Source organism: Giraffa tippelskirchi, chromosome 8 (assembly GCF_054371585.1).
Source record: "Giraffa tippelskirchi isolate mGirTip1 chromosome 8, T2T-mGirTip1v1.2.pri, whole genome shotgun sequence".
Lineage (NCBI taxonomy): Eukaryota > Metazoa > Chordata > Mammalia > Artiodactyla > Giraffidae > Giraffa > Giraffa tippelskirchi.
The window spans coordinates 151,813,736-151,834,920 of record NC_137282.1 but is presented as its reverse complement, the minus strand read 5'-3'; the positions used below and the strand labels follow the sequence as shown (position 1 = coordinate 151,834,920).

General features: G+C 37.1%; 1 protein-coding gene across 3 annotated transcripts in view; it reads left to right on the top strand.

The window, feature by feature from the left end:
- LOC145516678 (uncharacterized) overlaps positions 1-21,185 on the top strand; it is a 744,489-nt gene that overhangs the window by 230,017 nt on the left and 493,287 nt on the right. Inside the window, exon 5 of one of the 3 annotated variants that reach the window (XR_014061654.1) lies at positions 6,581-6,664. The exons of the other annotated variants lie outside the window; for them this stretch is intronic. The gene's annotated coding sequence lies outside the window, so the exon portion shown is untranslated. The remainder of the gene's footprint in view (positions 1-6,580; positions 6,665-21,185) is intronic. 3 annotated transcript variants of the gene reach the window in all.

Genomic DNA, 21,185 nt, shown 5'->3' with positions numbered 1-21,185 from the left:
TTTTGGAGACCAAGAAAATAAAGTCTGTCACTGTTTCCACTGTTTCCCCATCTATTTGCCATGAAGTGATGGGACTGGATGCCATGATCTTAGAAGATATAAATGGACTGAAATGAAACTTCTAGAAATTAAAAATAAAATACATAGAATGAAAAATACACCAATTTGGACTAATATCAGATTAGACTTTGCAGAAATAAATCAGTGATCTTAAAATCAGCAATAAAATTTTTCCAAAATGAAATAAAGACTGAGGTTGGGGAAAAAAGAATAGAGCACCAGTAGTCTTTGGGAAACTCCCAGGCAATCTATGTTGGAGGTTAAATAAAGGAAGAGGAGGGGCATATATATATTAAAAAAAAATAATGACCTAAATTTTTCCAAATGTGGTAGAAATTAGAAATGTATAGGTTGAAAAAATTCATTGTGCTCAAAGTATAAGAAACTATTGAAAACACACCAAAACATATCCGAATCAAATTGCTGAAAAGTAAAAATGAAAGAAAAAAAATAGTAAAATTGTAAAAATAGCCAGAGAAAAAGCCAAAAGGGGACAAAGAAAGACAGCTGACATCGCTGGATGCTACAAAAGTCAAGTGACAATAGAACAATATCATTAAAGTACTACAAGGAAAAAAAAATTAAAGGACCTGTCAGTCTAGTGGTGGTGCACTCAGTATTCGGTGATTGGGAGGATGGACTGTGGTAGATTTTTTAACTAGTGATCCTTCCTGCCAGGGCATTATGCAGCTGTGTTCTGTTCAAATTAGCAGTGACTGTGTATTTGAGTATCTTGGCTAAAGAAAAGTGGTCATAGTATGTCATGTGTCACTTTAGAACAGAAACTGTAAGAATAACATGTCTCTTTCCTCCTGAGACAGGCAATGTTATAAATAGAGGCAGGTCCATCAGCCTGGGATATGGAATAATGATGATATGAAGCTGAGCCGTAGCAGAACCACAAATGATATATAATAGGAGCGAGAGATTTAACTTGTCATAAACCATTGTGATTTTGAAATTGTCAACACAGCCTAAGCTTGACCATCCTAAATGATACATACAGGCAGAAAGATTAACTTGGGGAAACAAGGGCAGATTCACAGCAGGAGACTCTAAAAGAGAATCCTCACACATCTTGCAAAGTCTTCAAATAACATAACACCAGCTATGCAAATATTTCTAATATAGAAGAATAGTGATTGGCACCTAAAGAAACTGAAGTAAATAATAAAGAACTCTCTAGCCAGTTCAAATTTCAAAATGATAGAAATAAATAATAGAAAGAAATAGGCCCAGGACAAATAGAAGAGAATGGAACCGCACTGTGATGTTTCAGAGAAACTCAAATAACATATGAAACTTGAAAAATAGCTGAGGGCAAGAGAAATATTTGATTGGCAAGGAGAAAATCAAGGAAATGCTACTTGTTGTGCTTGGAGTTTATGGTGTATTATTAAGGGATGCATAGAAGAAGGCAATTCTTTAAAGAACTAACTGAAAAGACCATCAAAGACTTATGTGAAAGGGAAAGGAAGTATAAAATAGGTAAAGAGAATATAAAAGTATGTATCAGTGCAAGTACAAAATGAGTACAAGTCCATGGCTCAGAAACATTGTATCCTACGGCTCTCAAAGATTATCCCACTGGGATTACTGAATGGCTGCTGATGACCACTGATTACATGTTCTGTTCTTTGTTGGTGTATACAAATGTGATATATATATTTTTTGTACATTAATCCCATGACATTGCTGAGCTCTTTAATTTAAACATGTTAAAATGCTTTTGAGCTTTTAAACTAAGCCAAACTGATATTTTTGTTGCTTCTTTGCAATTCTTATAATTTTAGAAAACATTTTCAACTGAATATAGCATTCATTTCTCATTTTCATTTCTAAATTTTAACCTTTAAGCATTTTGTCCACTGTATTTTTTTGGACAGATATGAGATTATGAATGTTTCTTCTATTTTCAGTTTGCTGAGATTTTCTTTCTAACCATAAACAGGTCTTGGGATATTAGACTTGCTTTTCTAATATCTATTTAAATGTTATTTTTCTCATTTTAAATTAATAGATTTTAAAATTCTAATGAATTCTTGCATTCTTGGTATAAATCCAATTGGGTCATGATATTGTGGTGGCTGTTTTTAATACATTGAATTTGTCATCTGTATTCAAAAATGAAATTAGCCAGTGATTTTCTTTTTCATTTGATTCTGTTTTCAGTATCACGATATGATTATGATTAGCTTTGTAAGGAATTAAGATGGATTTATTTTTAAATTTTCTTATTCCTTGGAATAGTTTATATGAAATTGGAATTTTATCTTTCCTTTTGATTAAAGCAACATAACAATTATCCAGACTTTAATTTTTTGGTATTTGTTATTGTCATCACTAAGCTGTGTCCGACTCTTTGTGATCCCATGGACTACAGCCCACCTGGCTCCTCTGTCCATGGGATTCTCCAGACAGGAATACTGGGGCGGGTTGCCATTTCCTTCTCCAGAGGATCTTTCCGACCCAGGTATTGAACCTGCATCTCCTGCATTGCAGGTGGGTTCTTTACTGCTGAGCCACTGGGGAAGCCTAATTTTTGGTATGGTATTTATTTTTTTTACCTTTAAATCAATGTATTTAATGATTATGGCTTTATTCCTTATTTTGTAAACTAGATTTTGTTAGCTAGAGCAGTTTTAGGTTCACAGCAAAACTGAACAGAATGTGAAGAGATTTCGTATATACACTGCCCCCACATAGGCAGAGCCCCCTCACTATCAAAATCCCAACAAGAGCAGTACATTTATTACAATCAGTAAGCCTGTGTCTGTACATCATTATCACCCAAAGTCCATAGCTTACAATGGGGTTCACTCTTGATGTTGTTGTACGTTCTATGGGTTTTGACAAATTTATAATGGCCTTCATCTGCCATTAAAATATCATGTAAGGTAGTTTCACTGCCTTAAGTTTTTGAGGATCATAGTGTATATGTATTTTAGCCCCAAATCTGCATGGCTCAAATTACTGGGGGAGACTATTTTATCTTACTTGGATTCCATGATTAGATAGAACAGTGTCTTTATCTTTTTTTTGTTAACAGGAGTTTTCTCTAGCTAAACTTTTGAGTAAGGATATAGCCTTGTGAAGATTTAGCTTTTTTGGTTGGAAACAGGAAGTATTTTCAAGTCACCAATTTGTGTGAGCCCAAATCTACCACCACATACTATTAAAATTCGTCTCTTAAGCTCTGAAATTTCCTATAAATTCAGTTGTGCATTTTGAAAAATGCTTATTTATTTATTTGGCTGCACCAGATCTGAGTTGTGGCACACAGGGCCATTTGTTGCAGCATGCAGGATGTTTTTATTTGTGGCACATGAACTCTTAGTTTCAGCCTTTGGGATCTAGTTCCCCAACCAGGGATTGAACCTAGGCTGCCTGCATTGGGAGTGTTGAGTCTTAGCCACTGGACCACCCAGAAAGTCTCTCAGCTGTGCATTTATAAGTATGCTTGTTATGTTTATTCCCCCAGAAATTCTAGTTTCTTCATCTGTTTGGCATGGGGAATTACCATAATCCTGAAAACGGAAATGCTTTGGGGGCCTTAGAAACTTGAAAAATCAAAAGAAATATTTAATAATGGGGATGCATGACTTATAAAAAATGAGAAAGAAATGAAGAAAAACGTGTTCTATAGGTTTGTGATTGATTAGCCTGTGTTAGCTTTCCCGAGTATTATAAAGACACCATTAAAAGATTGGTAGGGATGGGATGGGGAGGGAGGTGGGAGGGGGGTTCTGGAAGGGGAAAACATGTACACCCATGGTGGAGTCATGTCAATGTGTGGCAAAACAAATACAATATTGTAAAGTTAAAAAATAGATAAATAAACTAATTTTAAAAAAAGATTGGTAGGAAATATTTAAGCAAAAATAACCAGGGTTCAAATTGACTTATAAGTTTTAAGATGAATATCATTTTTGGACAAGGTTACTCAAGTTAGAGAGCATCAGACAATAAACATTGTGTCTGCAATATTAGGCAACAAAGGATGTTCAAACCATGTAAAGGAATGAATGAGTGTGGGTGATGGGATTGGTACTATGTATCTCAATTTGAGAGAGACTTGAAAAGAAGTCTCATGCAGTCTTACTGGATGAGCTGCAGCGTAGCAGATGTTGGCACCCCGACCGTATCCCCTCAGCACTCAGCATCCTGATAGCTCATTACTGCAAGCACCTGCCACTTTCTGCCTGAGGACTTATCGGTCCCCAGCAGTGTGTTTGGCCCACGTGCAGGCCAGGGAGTTAACTCGTCTGTCAACAGCACTCAATCAGAGAGAGACAAAAGTTCGTGGCTCTGTACCCCAGTTTTCTCATCCCTCCATGGAGAGTCCTGTATCGACTTGCTTGCTTCCCTTCCCCTGTTCCCTTGCTTCACTTGCCACTCTCCTCCACCAGCACTTTCTGAGGAAATTTCCCAAATAAACTGCCTTTCCTTAATTCCAAGTCTTAGGTCTGGTTCTGGGGAAAGCAGAACCTAAGACATGGAAAATTATGATCTAGAGTCTAAGATAAGTGAATCATTTCACAAACCAGTTAACAGTAATTATTGTTAATTTGTTTATGTCAGAAGGGATGTTTTTAAGGGTACCCTGTAAAGGTATTTTGCCTTATCTTTCCTAATTCTGTAAATAATTGAGTAAAAATGTAGAAATTTTCTAAACAGATTTGGAGATGACATAGTATTGGTATAGGTGGAGATGTAGTGAGTATATTAGATAATAGAATTGGAATCAACATAATTTTTAATAGGCTGAAATACCGATAAAATCTAACAAAGTTTTACATTGATGGATTAAAATCCTGCAATTGTCTTGCAAATGTGTGATATTATCATCATGTGATACTATTTTAGAGCTATTGGTTAATAGTAAACTGAAAGATAGTTAACATTGTGTGTGGCTGCTGAAAATGCAGATGTGATTTCAGGTTAGGATAAGGAAGTAATATCTAGATCAAAGGAGGTGATAATTAGGTTTAAATCTGTACTAAACAGATAATACTGTTTTGAATATCATGCTTTTGAAAGGATAGAAACAATCTGACTACTAGAGCAGAAAGGTTGAAAGTAGTTGGAAATAGCATATGAAAAAAGATGAAGTAAATATGATTGTTAAACATCAAGAAAAGAAGAATCAGAGAACATGATCATTGTCTTGAGCTGTTTCAATATCTGACTGGTAAGAAAAGAAATAGACGTGCTTGAATGACCTTTAGAGTTATTCATATCTGTGTAACCAGTGTCTAATTCAATGTTTGCATATAGTAGGAGCTCAATAAATGTTGGATGGATGAAAAATTAATATATACTTTGATTCCATATTAATTAAATACACATAATATTTAATTATATATTAATATATAGTATATGCCTAGGTAGCATATTAAAAAGCAGAGACATTACTTTGCCAACAAAGGTCTGTCTAGTCAGAGCTATGGTTTTTCCAGTAGTCGTGGGTGGAAGTGAGGGTTGGACCATAAAGAAAGCTGAGCACCGAAGAACTGATACTTTTGAACTGTGGTGTTGGAGAAGACTCTTGAGAGTCCCTTGGACAGCAAGGAGATCCAACCAGTCCATCCTAAAGGAAATCAGTCCTGAATATTCATTGGAAGGACTGATGCTGAAGGTGAAACTCCAATACTTAGGCAACCTGACAAGAAGAGCCAATTCATTGGAAAAGACCCTGATGCTGGGAAAGGTTGAAGGCAGGAGGAGAAGGGGACGACAGAGGATGAGATGGTTGGATGGCATCACCAACTCAATGGACATGAGTTTGAGTAAGCTCCAGGAGCTGGTGATGGACAGGGAGGCCTGGTGTGCCGCAGTCCACGGGGTTGCAAAGAGTCGGACACGGCTTTATGACTGAACTGAAATGATATGCGTATATATCTCATTTAACTGGGAAGTTGAGAGAGGACACATACTCTTTTCATTTTGCTGTGTTTATCCATCCCTCTGTGTATATCAAATTTCAAGTTATTCTTTGGATAGTGAAGTCAAGATTGAGGACCAATTTTCTGCTCTTTGAAATATCTCCCATATCATAGTGAGTCTGTAAATGCACATTTTAATAATTATGTGTTTGATGTCTCCTAATAAATACAGCTTTCAATTTCCTACTCTCCTTCATGTTAACTGTCCCTGAGTTTATTATCTGCAGCAGTGTCAAATGTTGTGGTAATATTTGCTTCAGTCTTTTGTCCTGGCTGTTATATTTTCCTTTTGCATTTCCCTTGGGTTATATCATGCTTCAATACATTTAAATCTTAATCCAGTGAGTGAATTTATGACATAAGGGAATAAGTCCACTGACTTCTATAATTTTCCCCCTCAAGTTTCCCCCTATTTCCCAATCATTTTATGCTTTCTTCACAACATATTTCCAATTGTGAATCAGATGAAATTGTATGACAAAAACTATATGACACATTTCTTTGTTTATGCATTTGGAGTCCTTTTCCTGTCTAGTCCAGTGAAACAAATGGTTCTTGCAAATTTCTTTTTACAGAGGTGACTACCTTGAATACGTCTGTGCTTGCTTATTGTGGAGTTGTGAGGAGGCTGGTGTTCTGCTGTGCATCTTTGGGTCCAGGTGTGATGCCCCTTCCTCTCAAATGTTTCTCATGGCTCCCCACTTTAAGCTTTGCAGCATCTCTGATGTGCTACATCAGAGTCTGCATCCCACCATTTGTAAAGTCTGTCTGCACATCCTACCAGACAGTAAAATTTACCCTCAGCACCTAGTACTGTGCTCAGAACATAGTAAGCACTCACTGACTATGGGATGAGTATTGGCTCAGAGCAATACTTTTTCAAAAGGTGCTTTTGAGTATACGAAACTACCATCACTCTGTTGAACCTCCAGGTATAACCAGTTGCATCCCCTGATTACCATGCAAATTTTCCACATGATTTCACACTTCTCTGTGCTCCTAAGAGGTTAATCAACTCACAGTATTTCAAAAGCAGGTTCTGGGAAAACCCTAACTTGGAAGATGCCCCTTTCTGAGTTTTTCGTTGTTTTGTTTTGTTTTTTAGAGCCGTATTCAGAGGTGTAATCTTGCACAAGTTAGCTAGCCTCTATGAACCTCAGTGTCCTCATCCGTAAAAGAAAGGAGGACTGGCTAATCCCTAAGGTGAATTCGAGAGAAAACCTTCTTTAATTCTCTGACTGAGGAAAGTTTTCAGTTAAAGCTTTGTAATTCCTTGCCCTTCCCTCCTCACCTCCTGCAAAGGCACCCTGATCATTTTTCCTTTTCTTTGGGCCTGATTGTCTCTTCTTGTTTATGGCTGCCACTAATTTGCTCGTTTGCTTGCTGGAAAATAGCTAATTAAAACCCACTTCAGCTAACAAGCTGACTGGGACCATGCAAATGTCACTCTCTGCTGTCTGCTCTTTCCGTTTATACTTTACATTATTAGTGTTGTTTTTCCTCCCTCTGTTATAATGAATGCGGGGATAGATTTAGCGCCCTCTTCACAGGTGTGCGCTGGTACAGCCGCCACCATCCCAGGAAAGCGCTGCTGTTTTACTGCACTTCAGCACTTTGAGTGTTATTACCCCTGACAGTTAATGGTTTCAGACTACATTGCTTGTTAGCACTAGATTTTTGAACAGCTTCATCTATCTTTTTGTTTTTACAGTGACTGGCCGCATTAAGTATATGTGTCTGAGCTATTAGTCCCGTCTGTTCATCGCATGCATTTCATTTGGTGTAGGATTCTTTTTTTCTCTCTCTAAAATTAGTATGTATTGTCATCCATATACTTCAACACATCGACTTTTGTTATAATTATGCTGTCATCATTGTGCTTCCACACATTTGCTAATTTATTGTAGCTAAATTAGACCTAATATTAGCAATTTTGCAGCTGTTCCTTTAGAATATACACGGCCATATATTTGTACGTTATTTAGTAATTATAGTCCACAGCAAAAGAAAATGGATCTTGTTTTCAAGAGGAAGAGAGGGGAAAGAGGGGAAAAGGGGGGTTCAATGAAAACAAATTCACCTGAGGGTGAAAAAGAGCAAGGAAATGAGAAAAATGCATTACAGGAAAGTTAGAAGGAGTAGGTTCCAGAGAAAACAAAGAGCAGTGAATTTTGTAGGACTGTGCAGTTTGAAGGGCATGTGGTTTAGGCCTGAGACTTGCAAAGAAGCAAGGGTTCTCTGGGAAGGATTTTTCTCTGCTATCCTGCTCTGTTACTGTGAATACTTGCCACCTACTTGAATAGCAAAGAATACCGCGGGGAAGTGATGATGGAGATTTTGTGTGAATTGTGAAGAAAAGGAGACCAGCACAGGCTGGGTGGGTGCTTCCAGGAAAACGTGGCATCCAGTGTACTGAGTTACAAGGCTTAAATCACTAGGTTTCAAAAGCATGCCTGAGTAGGAGACTTTGAGGATAAGGAAATGAGACTGGTTTGGATCTTTACATTTTTCAGATTAATGAACAGCTTTAAATGCAGATTTTCAGTTTGTATCCGGAGATGATATTTGAAGGAATAAGGAAAAAAAGTTCCTGCCGTGTGTACTTTGTGTGTGTGCACAAGTGTGTGTTTGTGTTTTGCATTTTAGTTAGGTTATGAGAGTTTAACTTGATACAGGCATCTAAAATGATGCAATGTCAGTTTTGGTATGTGTGACACAAGAAAAATGATCAACAAGGCAGATTCTCCCAGGACACAGACTGCTTGTTATGAATTGTTGGGTATTTTGTAAAGCCACCTGGGTACTGTTTAATATACTGAGTTAGTAATCCATTTAATGGGACCCTCAAGGATTCATGAGATGTCCCAGGGTGTATGTGCCTATTCCTAGGAAGTAACTTACCAAGAGAAACTAGCTCAATAAGTACTAGTTGTTATAAGTTTATTCTATGTTTTAATGGACCCCAAACATTATGTACAATGATATAAAACAAACAGAAGAAAACTTATAATGGTATTGATGAGAATATATCCTGGGCAGGTCACGTCTGTTTTCCTAGGGGTAATATGTTACCTAGTATATTAGAGGTTTGGGCAGAGCATTCCTCTTTGATATTCATGTTTGCATTCTGACCAGGTCATAAGAGAGAGGTTTCCGTTGCTGACTGTGCCCCACTCTGACTGCCCTCTTCTCCTTCTTCCTCATGGGACTGAATATTTCATTTCTCTCTTCTTCAATTGATCAAAGCCCGCTCTTCAGCTCTTAGAAAGCAAAGCAAATTGAAGTGGCTAAAGCATTTTTCAGTGTTACTCCTCACTGAGGTTTTATACTTTTATAAGGAACTCCATTAAACTTAAAAACATGATGTTCCAGTAGTGGAATTTGAGGGAGAGTCAACAGGTGGGGAAGCAAGCAGTCTGGGGTTTTGGAGCTTATGAAATCAAAGCATGCGGAAAGTCATGGATTCATAAACCTGACTCTTTCCTTTGAAAGGATGATGGACTTACAAGACCATCAGTTAACCTAACCCCCAACTCACAGACCATGGAGACAAGGCCAAATTGGGATTTAAGGCAATGTTGATTTAATAAATAAGGATTGAAAATCAAAGAGACAGTGAATATCCAAAAGTGCTAATAGCAAAAAAAAAAAAAAAGCCAAAAAAACACATGAGATCCTCTTTATGCCTTGGTATTATTCCTTTCAGATCACATTGAACTGAAGCACAATGTGATATGTTCTTTGCATGAAGCATTTTTTTGGTGAAAAGCTCAAGTAGAATTGAAATGACAGCAGGAGATGGCCAGATATTCTCTTGAGAATCCTTTATAGTCTCCAGGCCCTTGACCCCCAGAAATCTACTGCTTTAGCCTGCCTTTGCCCACTGATACAGCTGCTGTTGAACACTGACTTTACCACCTGTATCAAGAATCTAAAATGGATTAAAGTCCCCCTCTCCCGAACCCCACACAAGCCATCTACCTCCTCAGATTCATAGAAACAGAAGAGCATTCCCACTTGACTTTCTTTGTCCCCATCTCTATGGCTCCAGAGCAAACTGCTCACCCAGGTATAGGGCAAGAGAGAATGGCTGATAAAAGGAACAGTAGACTTTGAGATTCACCAAATTTTCCGAACAATATGGAGGCTGCTTCTTGGGACAGAATCGACTTTCTCTCAGTCAGGTTCAGGGACGACCTCTAACTCCTCGACCATTCCAGGCTGTGGGGGCCAAAACTAGAAAGACAGTTTTCTGAAAACTTGTCAGGCTCAGAGGTTAGGCTTGATGTTTTCACTGTAAGTCACTTCCATTCTTAGGGTACTTTGTGAGGACCTAGCTCTTGAATTTCCACGTTTACTCTCTTGGGCCTATTGTCTCAAGAAATTTCTGTGTATGTGTGTGTGTGTGTGTGTGTGTGTGTGTGTGTGTGTGTGTAACATGTCCAAATTGTACCTATGCTCATGTTAAGTAGCTAAAAAATTAACTTAAAATATCCTCCTGGAATCAGTGTGCTGAAATTAAAAGAGGAAGCTCATGTGTTATCCCCCAAATTAGGACCAATCAAGGGCTGAGAGACAAAACACTTAGGAAACTCTTCAGTCTTCAGATTTCTAGGTGTCTTCCAAATGTCTCAAGTTACAAGGCAAAATTACAATCCTTCCTTCACCCTAAGGTATTACCAGAAACAGTGCTTCTCAGACTTTTCTACTGAAGTCATCTTAAAGTGTTCTCAATGGCAGAGAAAACAGAGCAAAGGATGGTGGGGGGGGAGGTGTTGTAGTCAGATACCAGCTGCTGCAGAAGATAAAAAAATATTTTTGGAGTCTAATATTTTATCTTAACAATTAATGTGAATTTTTCCATTCTGTTTAACAATGTACTCATGGTTGTTCTAATTTTAAATGTTTTCACCAAAAATATTTGATTACAGGAAGAAGTCCCATACTTTAATGCTTTAATGATTAAGGAATGACCTATCTGAAAAAAAAGCAAACAGCTGCATAGGCATACTTGTATCCAATTTGGGGGAAAACTGCCTTAATTTGTCATTAGGTTTTGAAAGGAAGTCATGGGAAAAAGTTAGAAAAAAGACAAGTGAATGGGGAATTTTCTTAAAGGTCATTGTTGTGATGTTTTTTGGGAACAGAGGATATGATAGCTATTAACTTAAGAGTATACGCCAGTAGAGGTAGTTTTATACTGGTCCACAATATTTAATTGTAAGGGCATTTTCTTTTTCTACTATTTCAAAACTTTCAAAATTTTCTAATTCCCAGTAAAATAAATTGTTTTTCCGACCTCTTGTTCTAATCAGTGGCTCTTAGAAGTTAAAAAGTAGAGAAATTTTGTCCATACTTTTGACATAGTAACCTTGGGAAGATGAACCAGTGGGGGTAGACCTTGCTTTTGATATCGAGGAGGAAGAGGAGGGAACCTATGAAATCTGAACCAGCTGCCTAGTGCACCAGCACCTCTTTCTTGCTTAGTAATTCTGAGTTCATTCTGCTTAAAATGAATTCAAACCCTTCAACACTTCCCCGACAGAAGCTGTGGAAAGGACTCATTTGCAGAGGGCTCCTGGACTGTGAAATCCTGCTGTCTTGGGACCTTGGATGGGAAAATTGGTGTGGGGTTGGGAGGGCAAGGGTGGGTGGTGTCACATTCTTCTTTGTCCAGGCACTCAACAATTTTGCCTGTTTTTCCTTTATAGAAACGTCTACTGCTAAGAAGGCTCAATTTCATTGTTTCATATGCAAGAGTTAGGATAGTTCCTTATTTTGAATTCCTCTAAATAGCCTGAGATCAACTGACACAAACCAGCAAACCAACCAACCAACCAACACACTCTAACAGTTATTGGATTTCCTGTATTTAAGGCTTTGTGCTGTCCACTTTCAGAGCCCTATACAAAATGGTACCAAGTAGGTATTTTTGAGGTATGATCTTCTCCAGAACATATTATAAGCTGAAGCCAGGTTACTAATGGTCAACTCAGTGAATGAGCTGACCATCCTCATTTACTCAGGGATATTAGGAACTTGGTAGATTTTGATGAAAGTGCTAAATTTAGTGTCACTATTGAGTCACAATTAGCTAGCTACTTTTAACATCATTTTGCAAGTGGAAAACCACTATGAATATATTTTCTGAAGATGAGTGGAGATAATGCAGATTTCTTTAGAGCACTAGTTATGAAGACTAATTCCATAGTAAAACGCTCTGAAAGCAAGGGGGCCTTATTGTCAAAAATGTCTCTCTAAAATGGAAAACAGGTATCTCCTTGCTTAGGCACAGTGTGTGTACTTCTGACACAGGTCATTTTGTCATCTTTGTTTTATATTTTGAAGTCTAATGCAGTAGGTGGACACAAGTAAAATTCAATGTTGATTGAATAAATGAACAGAATTATTGATTTAATTGTTACTGTAATGAATCACAGGAATTCTTCAAACTTTTTAGCTCTCCATCCTATTCAGATCCTATCGAAAATGATACATAGAAAAGGGCCCAGGAATTCCCTGGCTGTCCAGTGGTTAGGACTCCAAGCTCCCAAGGCAGAGTGCACAGGTTCGAGACTTGGTCTGGAAACTAAGATCCTACGTGATACACAAAAAATAAAGAAAGAAAAGAAAAGGGCCCAGCATCACTCCTGTAGTATTCTTCACAAAACCATAGAGTCTTCATCTAAGCATGGGAAAACATAGACAAACAGTATTTGAGAGAGCTACAAAAAATTCAGTGTTCTTCTGAAGTGTCAAGGTCATAAAAAACAAAAACAAACAAAGTCTTCAAAAGACTGAAGAACTGTCACAGATTAGAGAAAGACACATGACAATTAATGCAACATGGTACCCTGGATTGGATTTTGGACAGGAAAAATAGTGTTACTGGAAAAAGTGGAGAATTCCAATAAGGTCTATAGATGACTTAATATTATGTCAATATTAATTTCGTGGGTTTAATAATTGTACTATGGTTTTAATAACTGTACTATGGTTATAAAAGATGTTAACATTGGGGGAACTGAATGAAAGATATATCAAAATTCTCTGTAGTATTTTTGCTACTTTTAAAAGCTCTAATATTATTTCAATATTAAAAGTTAGAAGAATTAAAAAAAAAATCTCTCTTGCCATTGAAAGGTCTAGAACAACTCAACCACAGTGAGCCAATCTAATGTCAATACTGTGGCTTTTCAATACCATTTACTATGAAAAGTGATCAGTGCTCCTTGGTGAAATCACTGATTTCAGGCCTCTGTCAGAGAATATGTAAGATGGGTCTGGGATATCTTATCATAAAGACCAGATGGGTTGGGTCAGGTAGACTTTGGTAAGCTTGGTAAGTCTACCCTGGACAAAGATGGGATAATTTGAACTGTAGTAAGGAAGACAACTGTAAAGGGTCAAAACATAAATTATATTTAAATCCATGGGCTCCTAATGGTGTTTGAGGGAGAAATCTACCTGGTCACCATTGGAGGATGTTGGTATTAGGGAGGGGGAAAGCTTTCCTTTACCTTTATAAGTTCTTCTGGCTTGTCTCAGAATTAAATTGACAGATTAACAGGAGAAAATAAAATTTAATTTTGTACGTATGGGAACCCCACATACATGAGAAATTCAGAGACAGAAAAGTAAAATGAAGCATATAAGCCGTCCTGAGCTAAGGAATGGGATAAGGGCCTGGGGCTTCCAAGAATAGGAGGGTCATTGTCAGGACGATAACAGATTTTTGGTAATTTGATGTTTGCCGTATAGATAGGGCCACTTAGATAAAATTTGCCGCTCTTAATAAATTTTTTCCTGGGAAAAACCCCTAATTTAAATTTTTCTAGGTGGTTAAGGGAGGGGCAGTAGTTTCTTTTGAAACTATAGGGTCTTGATTGCCTTTAGCTCAAAATAATTCTCATGCAAATGTGGCATATTTTGGGGGGCTTGTTCTGAACCCCTACGCTAGGGAACTTATGATTTTGGAAACTAATAAATAAGGGGAGAAGATAAAGCATTTTCTTGCTTTTCCTATACAACTGAATCTCACAGTAATCAATAGCAAATTACTTGAACACTAGAGGTAAACCCCTGATTCATAGCCAGTTGGTTGGTAAGAGACACTGGTGACAACCTGGACTTGACATTGGCATCCTGAGTTGGAGGGTGTCGTTGGAACAACCAATTTGTAGCTGATTGGTCAGAAGCGCAGTTAGTAATCCAGGCTTCTGACTGGTGTCTGAAGTGTGTGTGGGAGGGGCAGTTTTGTAGGATTGACCCCTTAACCTATGAAATCTAATGCTATCTCCCAGAAGATAGTGGATAGTGTCAGTTGAGTTGAATTTTAGGGCAGTGAGCTGTATCCAGAGAATTGCTTGTTGGTGGTGGGGATTCCTCCTACACACACACACGCACGCACACACACACACACACACACACGCACGCACACACACACATTGTAGTTGGTGAGCAGAACACCTATTTCAATATCATAATAGATTTCAGTGGATCTAGGCAATGATTATCAAGGGCTCCTAACATCACAAAAGATAAAACAAGCAATCATTGTGTTTCTCTCAATGGAGGCACATGAGTACCACCTATGAACTAGTTTTGTTAAATTTTTGGATCATGAATCTGATTAATATTTAGATCTAACATTTTAAAGGAAAGAAGCATGTCTAAATTAAACCATTGGGAATAAAAAATTGAAACTGTGAGACATGCTACTACCACAAATAACTGAATTTCTTCAATAAAAAAATGCAAAAGAAAAAAGATTTAGGTGGAACCTTTACATGAAGAAGTTTAAGAAGTGTATCAACACATTGTAATTGTGTTGGACTTCATTTGGACTTCAACTTCACATTGGACTTCTTTTGGACCTCAGTTCAAACTCAAACGAGGGCTAGGAATATGTGAACACTAACTAGATTCTTGATGATATTAAAGAATTATTAATTTTTAGGTGTGATAATATGATATTGAATTTAAAGAAAAATGGTGTATAGCCTTTAGCAATATACACTGAAATATTTAAAGATGGGACAATATATTGTCTGAATTTTACTTTAACATAATAAGAAGGGGATTTGGGTGGAGGTATAAATGAAAAAAGACTGGCCATGAATTAATAACCACTGAAGCTTGGCGATGTGCACATGGAATTCATCATACTATTCTCTTTAGTTTTGAATATATTTGGAACTTGAAAGCTAAACAATTTTGAAGATACCGATCAGATTTTTCCTGACAGGAATCTGGTGAACTTATGGCATTACATAGTCTTATACTCCATGTGCTAATAATTCCCATGTTCTTCCCAGAGTTCTGGCATGTAGCAAACAAGCCAGAAGCTGGAGGTGGACAGTATATTTGTTGTGCACATTCAACAAAGTCAAAACTTTATTTTTAAATATTTTGCAATAAGGAAAAGCAAGATGTGTTTTTCTAACACTTTACCCCCAGAAACCACATTTTTTATACTACTTTTGGTTTGTTTCCAGGGAATCATCAAAATGTTTATGGGAGTCATCAAAATGTTTATGGGTAAAATCAGTTTGCTAAAAAAAATTCTTAGTTTTTTTTCCTTAAAATTTTATCAAAACTTCTACTGTCCCTTCTGAATTAGAAGTGAAATTAGAAACTTTGAATATGAAGACTCTTTGGATTTCTTAAAAAGACTAGAGAAATAGGGTTCTGAGTCCAGTCAGTTTTGTTTAGTTTCAAGATGAAATAGCAGTTTTTTCAACATCAGAATGTGTGTATATTTTTTTTTGTATACTCCAGTCCTGTGACTATGAGTGAGTTGCCTGTTCTCTTATCTAAACCCGGTCTCTGCATTTGTGCAATCCGCCTCTTACTACTTTAGGACATCACTCTGATGATGGTCTCCTCTGTCTCTTGCATTATACGTCTTTTCTTCTGACTCGTTTCACTAGTGTACATACTTTCTGCAATTTCTTACAGATGGATGCTTAGGTTGCTTTCATACCTCAGCTATTGTAAATAATGCTCCTGTGAACACTGGAATGCACACGTCTTTCTGAATTGGTGTTCTGTTTTCTTAGCGTACATACCTAGGAATGGAATTGCTAGGTCATATGGTAGTTCTGGGCTTCTCTGGTGGTGCTAGTGATAAAGAACCTGCTTTGCCAGTGCAGGAGACATAAAGAGACTCAGATTCAATACCTGGGTTGGGAAGATCCCTTGGAAGAGGGCATGGCAAACCACTTCAGTATTCTTACCTGGAGAATCCCATGGACAGAGAAACCTGGTGGGCTAGGGTCCATAGGGTCATGAAGAGTTGGGCATCACTAAAGCAACTTAGCACACATGCATGGTTGTTCTACTTTCAGTTTTTTGAAGAACCTCTATACTATTTTCCATAACGGCTATACCAAGTTACCTGCCAACCAATGGTATACTAGAGTTTCTTTGTCTCCACACCCTTGACCACACTTGTTATTTGTAAACATTTTGGTGATAGACATTTAGACAGATGTGAGGTGATATCTCATTCTGGATTTGATTTCCATTTATGTAATGATTAACAATGCTGAATATTGTTGTTTATTTTTATATGCATGTTTAGTATTACATCATCCAATTTCTATCTAATGGAAGTTTATTGAAATTACTCTTTCTAATAAAACTTTATTGAAGTCTCTTGTCCATTGTTGACTCTTTCTCATTTTCTTCATAGTTTTCTACTTATACTTTTGTTTTTAATTGTCGTTGATGGAATCAAAAGCAGGAGAAGAAAACATGCTTGTATTCATTCCTCTATCTTGACTTGAAAACTACTACTTGTGATTTTTTAACGTCATTTAAGAAATTTATTTATTTACTTGATGCAAATTTGTTAAGGGCTAAATATATGCTTTGCTGGTACATAGGAATTTAAAAATAAATTAAATATTCTTTTTCCTAAAAAAAATTGTGGATAAATGTGAGTGATAATATGTTGGTAAATTATCATTAAACTCTATGACTCAGGCTATTATCAAGGTAAATAAAAGTTACATGAAGTTTACTTTCTGATAAATTATGGATTATGTTTAATCTTCAAAAATTATCATTTTAAGATGGTAGTTCTCAAATCTATATATGAGTAACCTGGGAGCTTCTGAGTCAGAATTGCCTGGAGTGGATTTCAAGCATTTTCTGTTTAAAACGAAAACATAACTCCAGGAAGTTTAGATGCTGTTAGCCTGGACTACTTTTGCTTTGAGCATGCTGTCTTCTTGCTCACTATATGTTCTAAAATTCTTGGCTTGGCATTCCAGCTAACAATTACATTTTCAAGACTTCTCTTCCTCCTTACCCAAGCCCTTTCAGTCTGGTTGTGCATGTCACTATTCCCTGTCTAGTATATTTGCACAATTTGTTTCTGCCCGTGAAATTCTGTGTGCTGTGCGCTCAGTTGCTCAGTCGTGCTCAGTTCCTTTGCAACCCCATAGACTGGAGCCCACTGGGCTCCTCTGTCCATGGAATTTTCCAGGCAAGAAGACTGGAGTGGGTTGCCATTTCCCTCTCCGGGTATCTTTTTGACCCAGAGATTGAACCCATATCTCTTGTGTCTCTTGCATTGGCAGGCAGATTCTTCACCACTAGCGCCACCTGGGAAGCCCAACAAATTCTAGTTTCCCATTATTTCCTCTTATCTTCTGTCCAGATCTCATTTTGGAATGCTTATATGTGACAAACAAGGGAAATCACTGAATGCACATGGATAAATGGAACAATCTCTGAATATGGAGGGCTTTTCAGGCTATTGAGAAAAGAGACAATGATATAGCAGTAATGTGACAATGTGTTAATTGTCATCTGAGTTGATTCTTGAAAGGTAAGTCTAATTTATATAGACAGATAAGCTAGAAAAAAGGGAGAGGATTCAGCCAGAAAGGGAGATATGTATAAAACCATAGAATTGGGAAGGAATATATTATATTAGGGTAATCACAAGTAGAGCACTTAGGTATATTCCGAGGTCACCAAAAATGATGAAACCAGAGACTTTAACAGGAAAGGACCATTAGGAGGGCTTTGTAGGTCCTAGCAAGGAGTCTTATTAGAAACAGGAAAGCACTGTGGATTCTAAACTGAGCAAAGTGGTATGATCAGTTTGTGTTTATAAAATCTGTATCTCTGGAATAAGCATAGAGATTGGGTTTTATTTTGTAAGACTAGAGATAGAACAGATAAAAGTCTTTATAGTAATTGAGGTGACAAATGTTTGAGACTGATGGACATCTGAACCAAAGTGTTGGTAGTGGAGATTAAGAGGAGGAGACAGATCAGAGGTACACTACAGAAAATTAAAAAGAGTGAGTGGTGATTATTTCATGGGGAGGATGAGTTGGTTGGTAGTGGTATTATTTCTGGAGAAATAGAACCTTTAGGTCATAAATGAATTTGTGTCAAAAAAGAGAATGTGTTTACTTCTAGAATTGTTGATTTTAAAGCATGTAGATTCTTTAAACCTTGAATTTGTAGCTGGCAGTTGAATATACAAGTCTGGAATTTAAAGTCAGAATTGGGGTGAAGGTATTGATATGTGAAATAAGTCTATTAGACGGAATATGCTTTCAACTGAGTAGGATAAAAAGAACCGATGAGAGGAGGTGATGGCATTTGGATAAATGCTGCCTTTTAGGGCACAAATAGGAAAAGATGAGACCACACGGGAAGATGGGTAGGAATGGCCAGAAAGTTGGAAGGCAGTGTTTACTATGGAAGTCATGAAAGTAGAGACTCTCACTGAATCAGGAACAGCCAGCTCTGGAATTTACAAGTGAATTCTACAAGTGAGATATTTCAAGGCAACAACACATTTTCTTTTTGTTTTTTTAGATTTAGTAACCAAGGGTTTATTAGCCATTTTGATAAGAGCAATTTCCGTGGACTGGTAGGGTTGAAATTAGAGTGTAGATTGGATTGAAGAGAGAACACTCTGTGGGAAAATGAGGACAATGAATGTAGAGAACTCTTTGCAGAAGCTCTGCTGAGAAAGTAGGGAGAAATTAAGAAGATGGCAATTCATACTTTATGAGTGTGTACATGGGTCTCTACTTCAGACATCAGTGAATTGAGCGTGAGCATATGGCCCATGCTAGACAAGGCCTAAGGGCCTCTTCTGTTCCCCTAACTAAAGCTGAATGATACCACCAGTCACAATATTATTCAAAGAGAGGAGAGTAGTTCAGTTTGTGGTTCTAGCAACACAGATGGAAGATGAAGATGAATAGAGAACCACAGCATGGTGCATGGCTTTTAAACCACAGTGATCATAGGAAATGTGGGCAAATCAATACTTTGGAATCCTTAGAGGAGGGAAGGCCTCTGTCTTAGAAGGGAGAACCCGGAGAGGCTCCGCTCCTTAGATGCCTACACTTAAGATAAATAATTTTTGTATGTAATTTAAATATTCATACTATGTTAGCCTCTTAAATACCTGGATAAGGCTTACTCTGTTCAGACTGGGATTAATGGCTTTTAGTGAAAGTGAAAGTTGCTCAGTCAGGTCCAACTCTTTGCAACCCATAGACTATACACTCCATGGAATTCTCTAGGCTGGAATACTGGAGTGGGTAGCCTTTCCCTTCTCCAGGGGATCTTCCCAACCCAGGGATCAAACCAAGGTCTCCCACATTTTAAGTTTTATTTAATAAGGGTTTCTATAGCTAAAAAAAAAAAAAGAACAAATGAAAAATCACTTCTTTAGAAAGTATGTAGATAAAATAGCAATCTAAATGTGAGATAAAAGATGAAATCATAAGAACTGTAGTATCTGAAAATTTTTACATAGATCATTTCTTTCAAATAAACTAAAATATTCAGAATGTGTCCTCATAGTGTGAATGACAACATTCATCAGGGTTGAGTTTGGCCAGATTCCTGGTTCTTTCATACTCAGAGGATATTTCTAAGTATGATACCAAGAAGTGCTCACTGACAAAAAAACCATGATTTGCACAGTTCAGTAAAAATTTTATACCAATATGGATAGACTATATCCGTAGGGAAGAAAGGGGAGTAAACACTGAGACACAGAAGGGTAGCCAGGACTTTGGTGGAATCTTAGCAATGAAGTTCTGGGAATGCAATATGTCCATAATAAGAAAGGGAAATTGGCTGTTTTTTGACCCAACTTTGAGTGTATCCTATAACATGTCACATATCACATATGTACACTAATTTAATTTTATCTTAAAGTAATAATATACACATAAAACTTGTCATTAAGTGTAAAACAGTGAAGTAATTTGCAAATTTTCCTACCGGCATGATAAATTAAGCATGGAGAACACTAGGGATGCAATTTGCAGTCATTTATAATGCAGTGTTTTATGTTAATAATTCAAAATCACATGCTATTTGGAGACACTTCTAATTAATGTATTTATGAAATTGTCAACTGTGACTGTTTTGGTTCCATTTAGCTAAACATTTCAACAGAATTTGCTTGTTGTTATTTAGTGTTGGCTGGATGGCTCCAGCAGCCTCAAATGTAGGAATAATGGAAGATTGTTGTTCAGGATTTCTTTCTCATTGTTAAAAGTCCTTTCTGATCACACTTCCAAACAACTCAAGTCAGTGACTGCATCCTCCTCTCACAGCAAAGCCAAGTGCTTCAGACACTTTGTTTAAAAGTTTTAAATGGAAGGAAGATGAGTGCCTGGATCAATAATTAATTGAAGAGGAAAGTTCATACCTTGTTAAACAGTCTTTTAAATATTAAATACATTGCATGTCTCAAATCCATAGACACTGGCATTTCTTTAGAGTTGATAATCATGCCGGTTAGGGGCCATTTCTTTATATTATTGTCTTTATTTGGATGCTTTTGAACATGAGGAGAAGGCTAAATATTCATAAGTTGGCTTGTTGAAGTTTTATGATAATTGGAATTCATCCAAGCAAAGTTTAATCCTCCTGAGGGTATTTCAGCAAAACTAAAGAACAAAACAATCTCAAGACCAAGAGTAAAGTGGGAATTCAAAGTTGACTCTAGTGGTACCCTGTGCATTAATAATAAGGAAAACTCTACTGGCTTTCTTCCTTGTTCTATATCCAGAGGAGTCAAATATTAATTTTTTTAGCCTTAGAGATTCTGTGAGATTTTGTGTGATCTAAGTAGAAGTGGACATATATATTTTATCACCAAGAAATAAGCATTTTCCATCT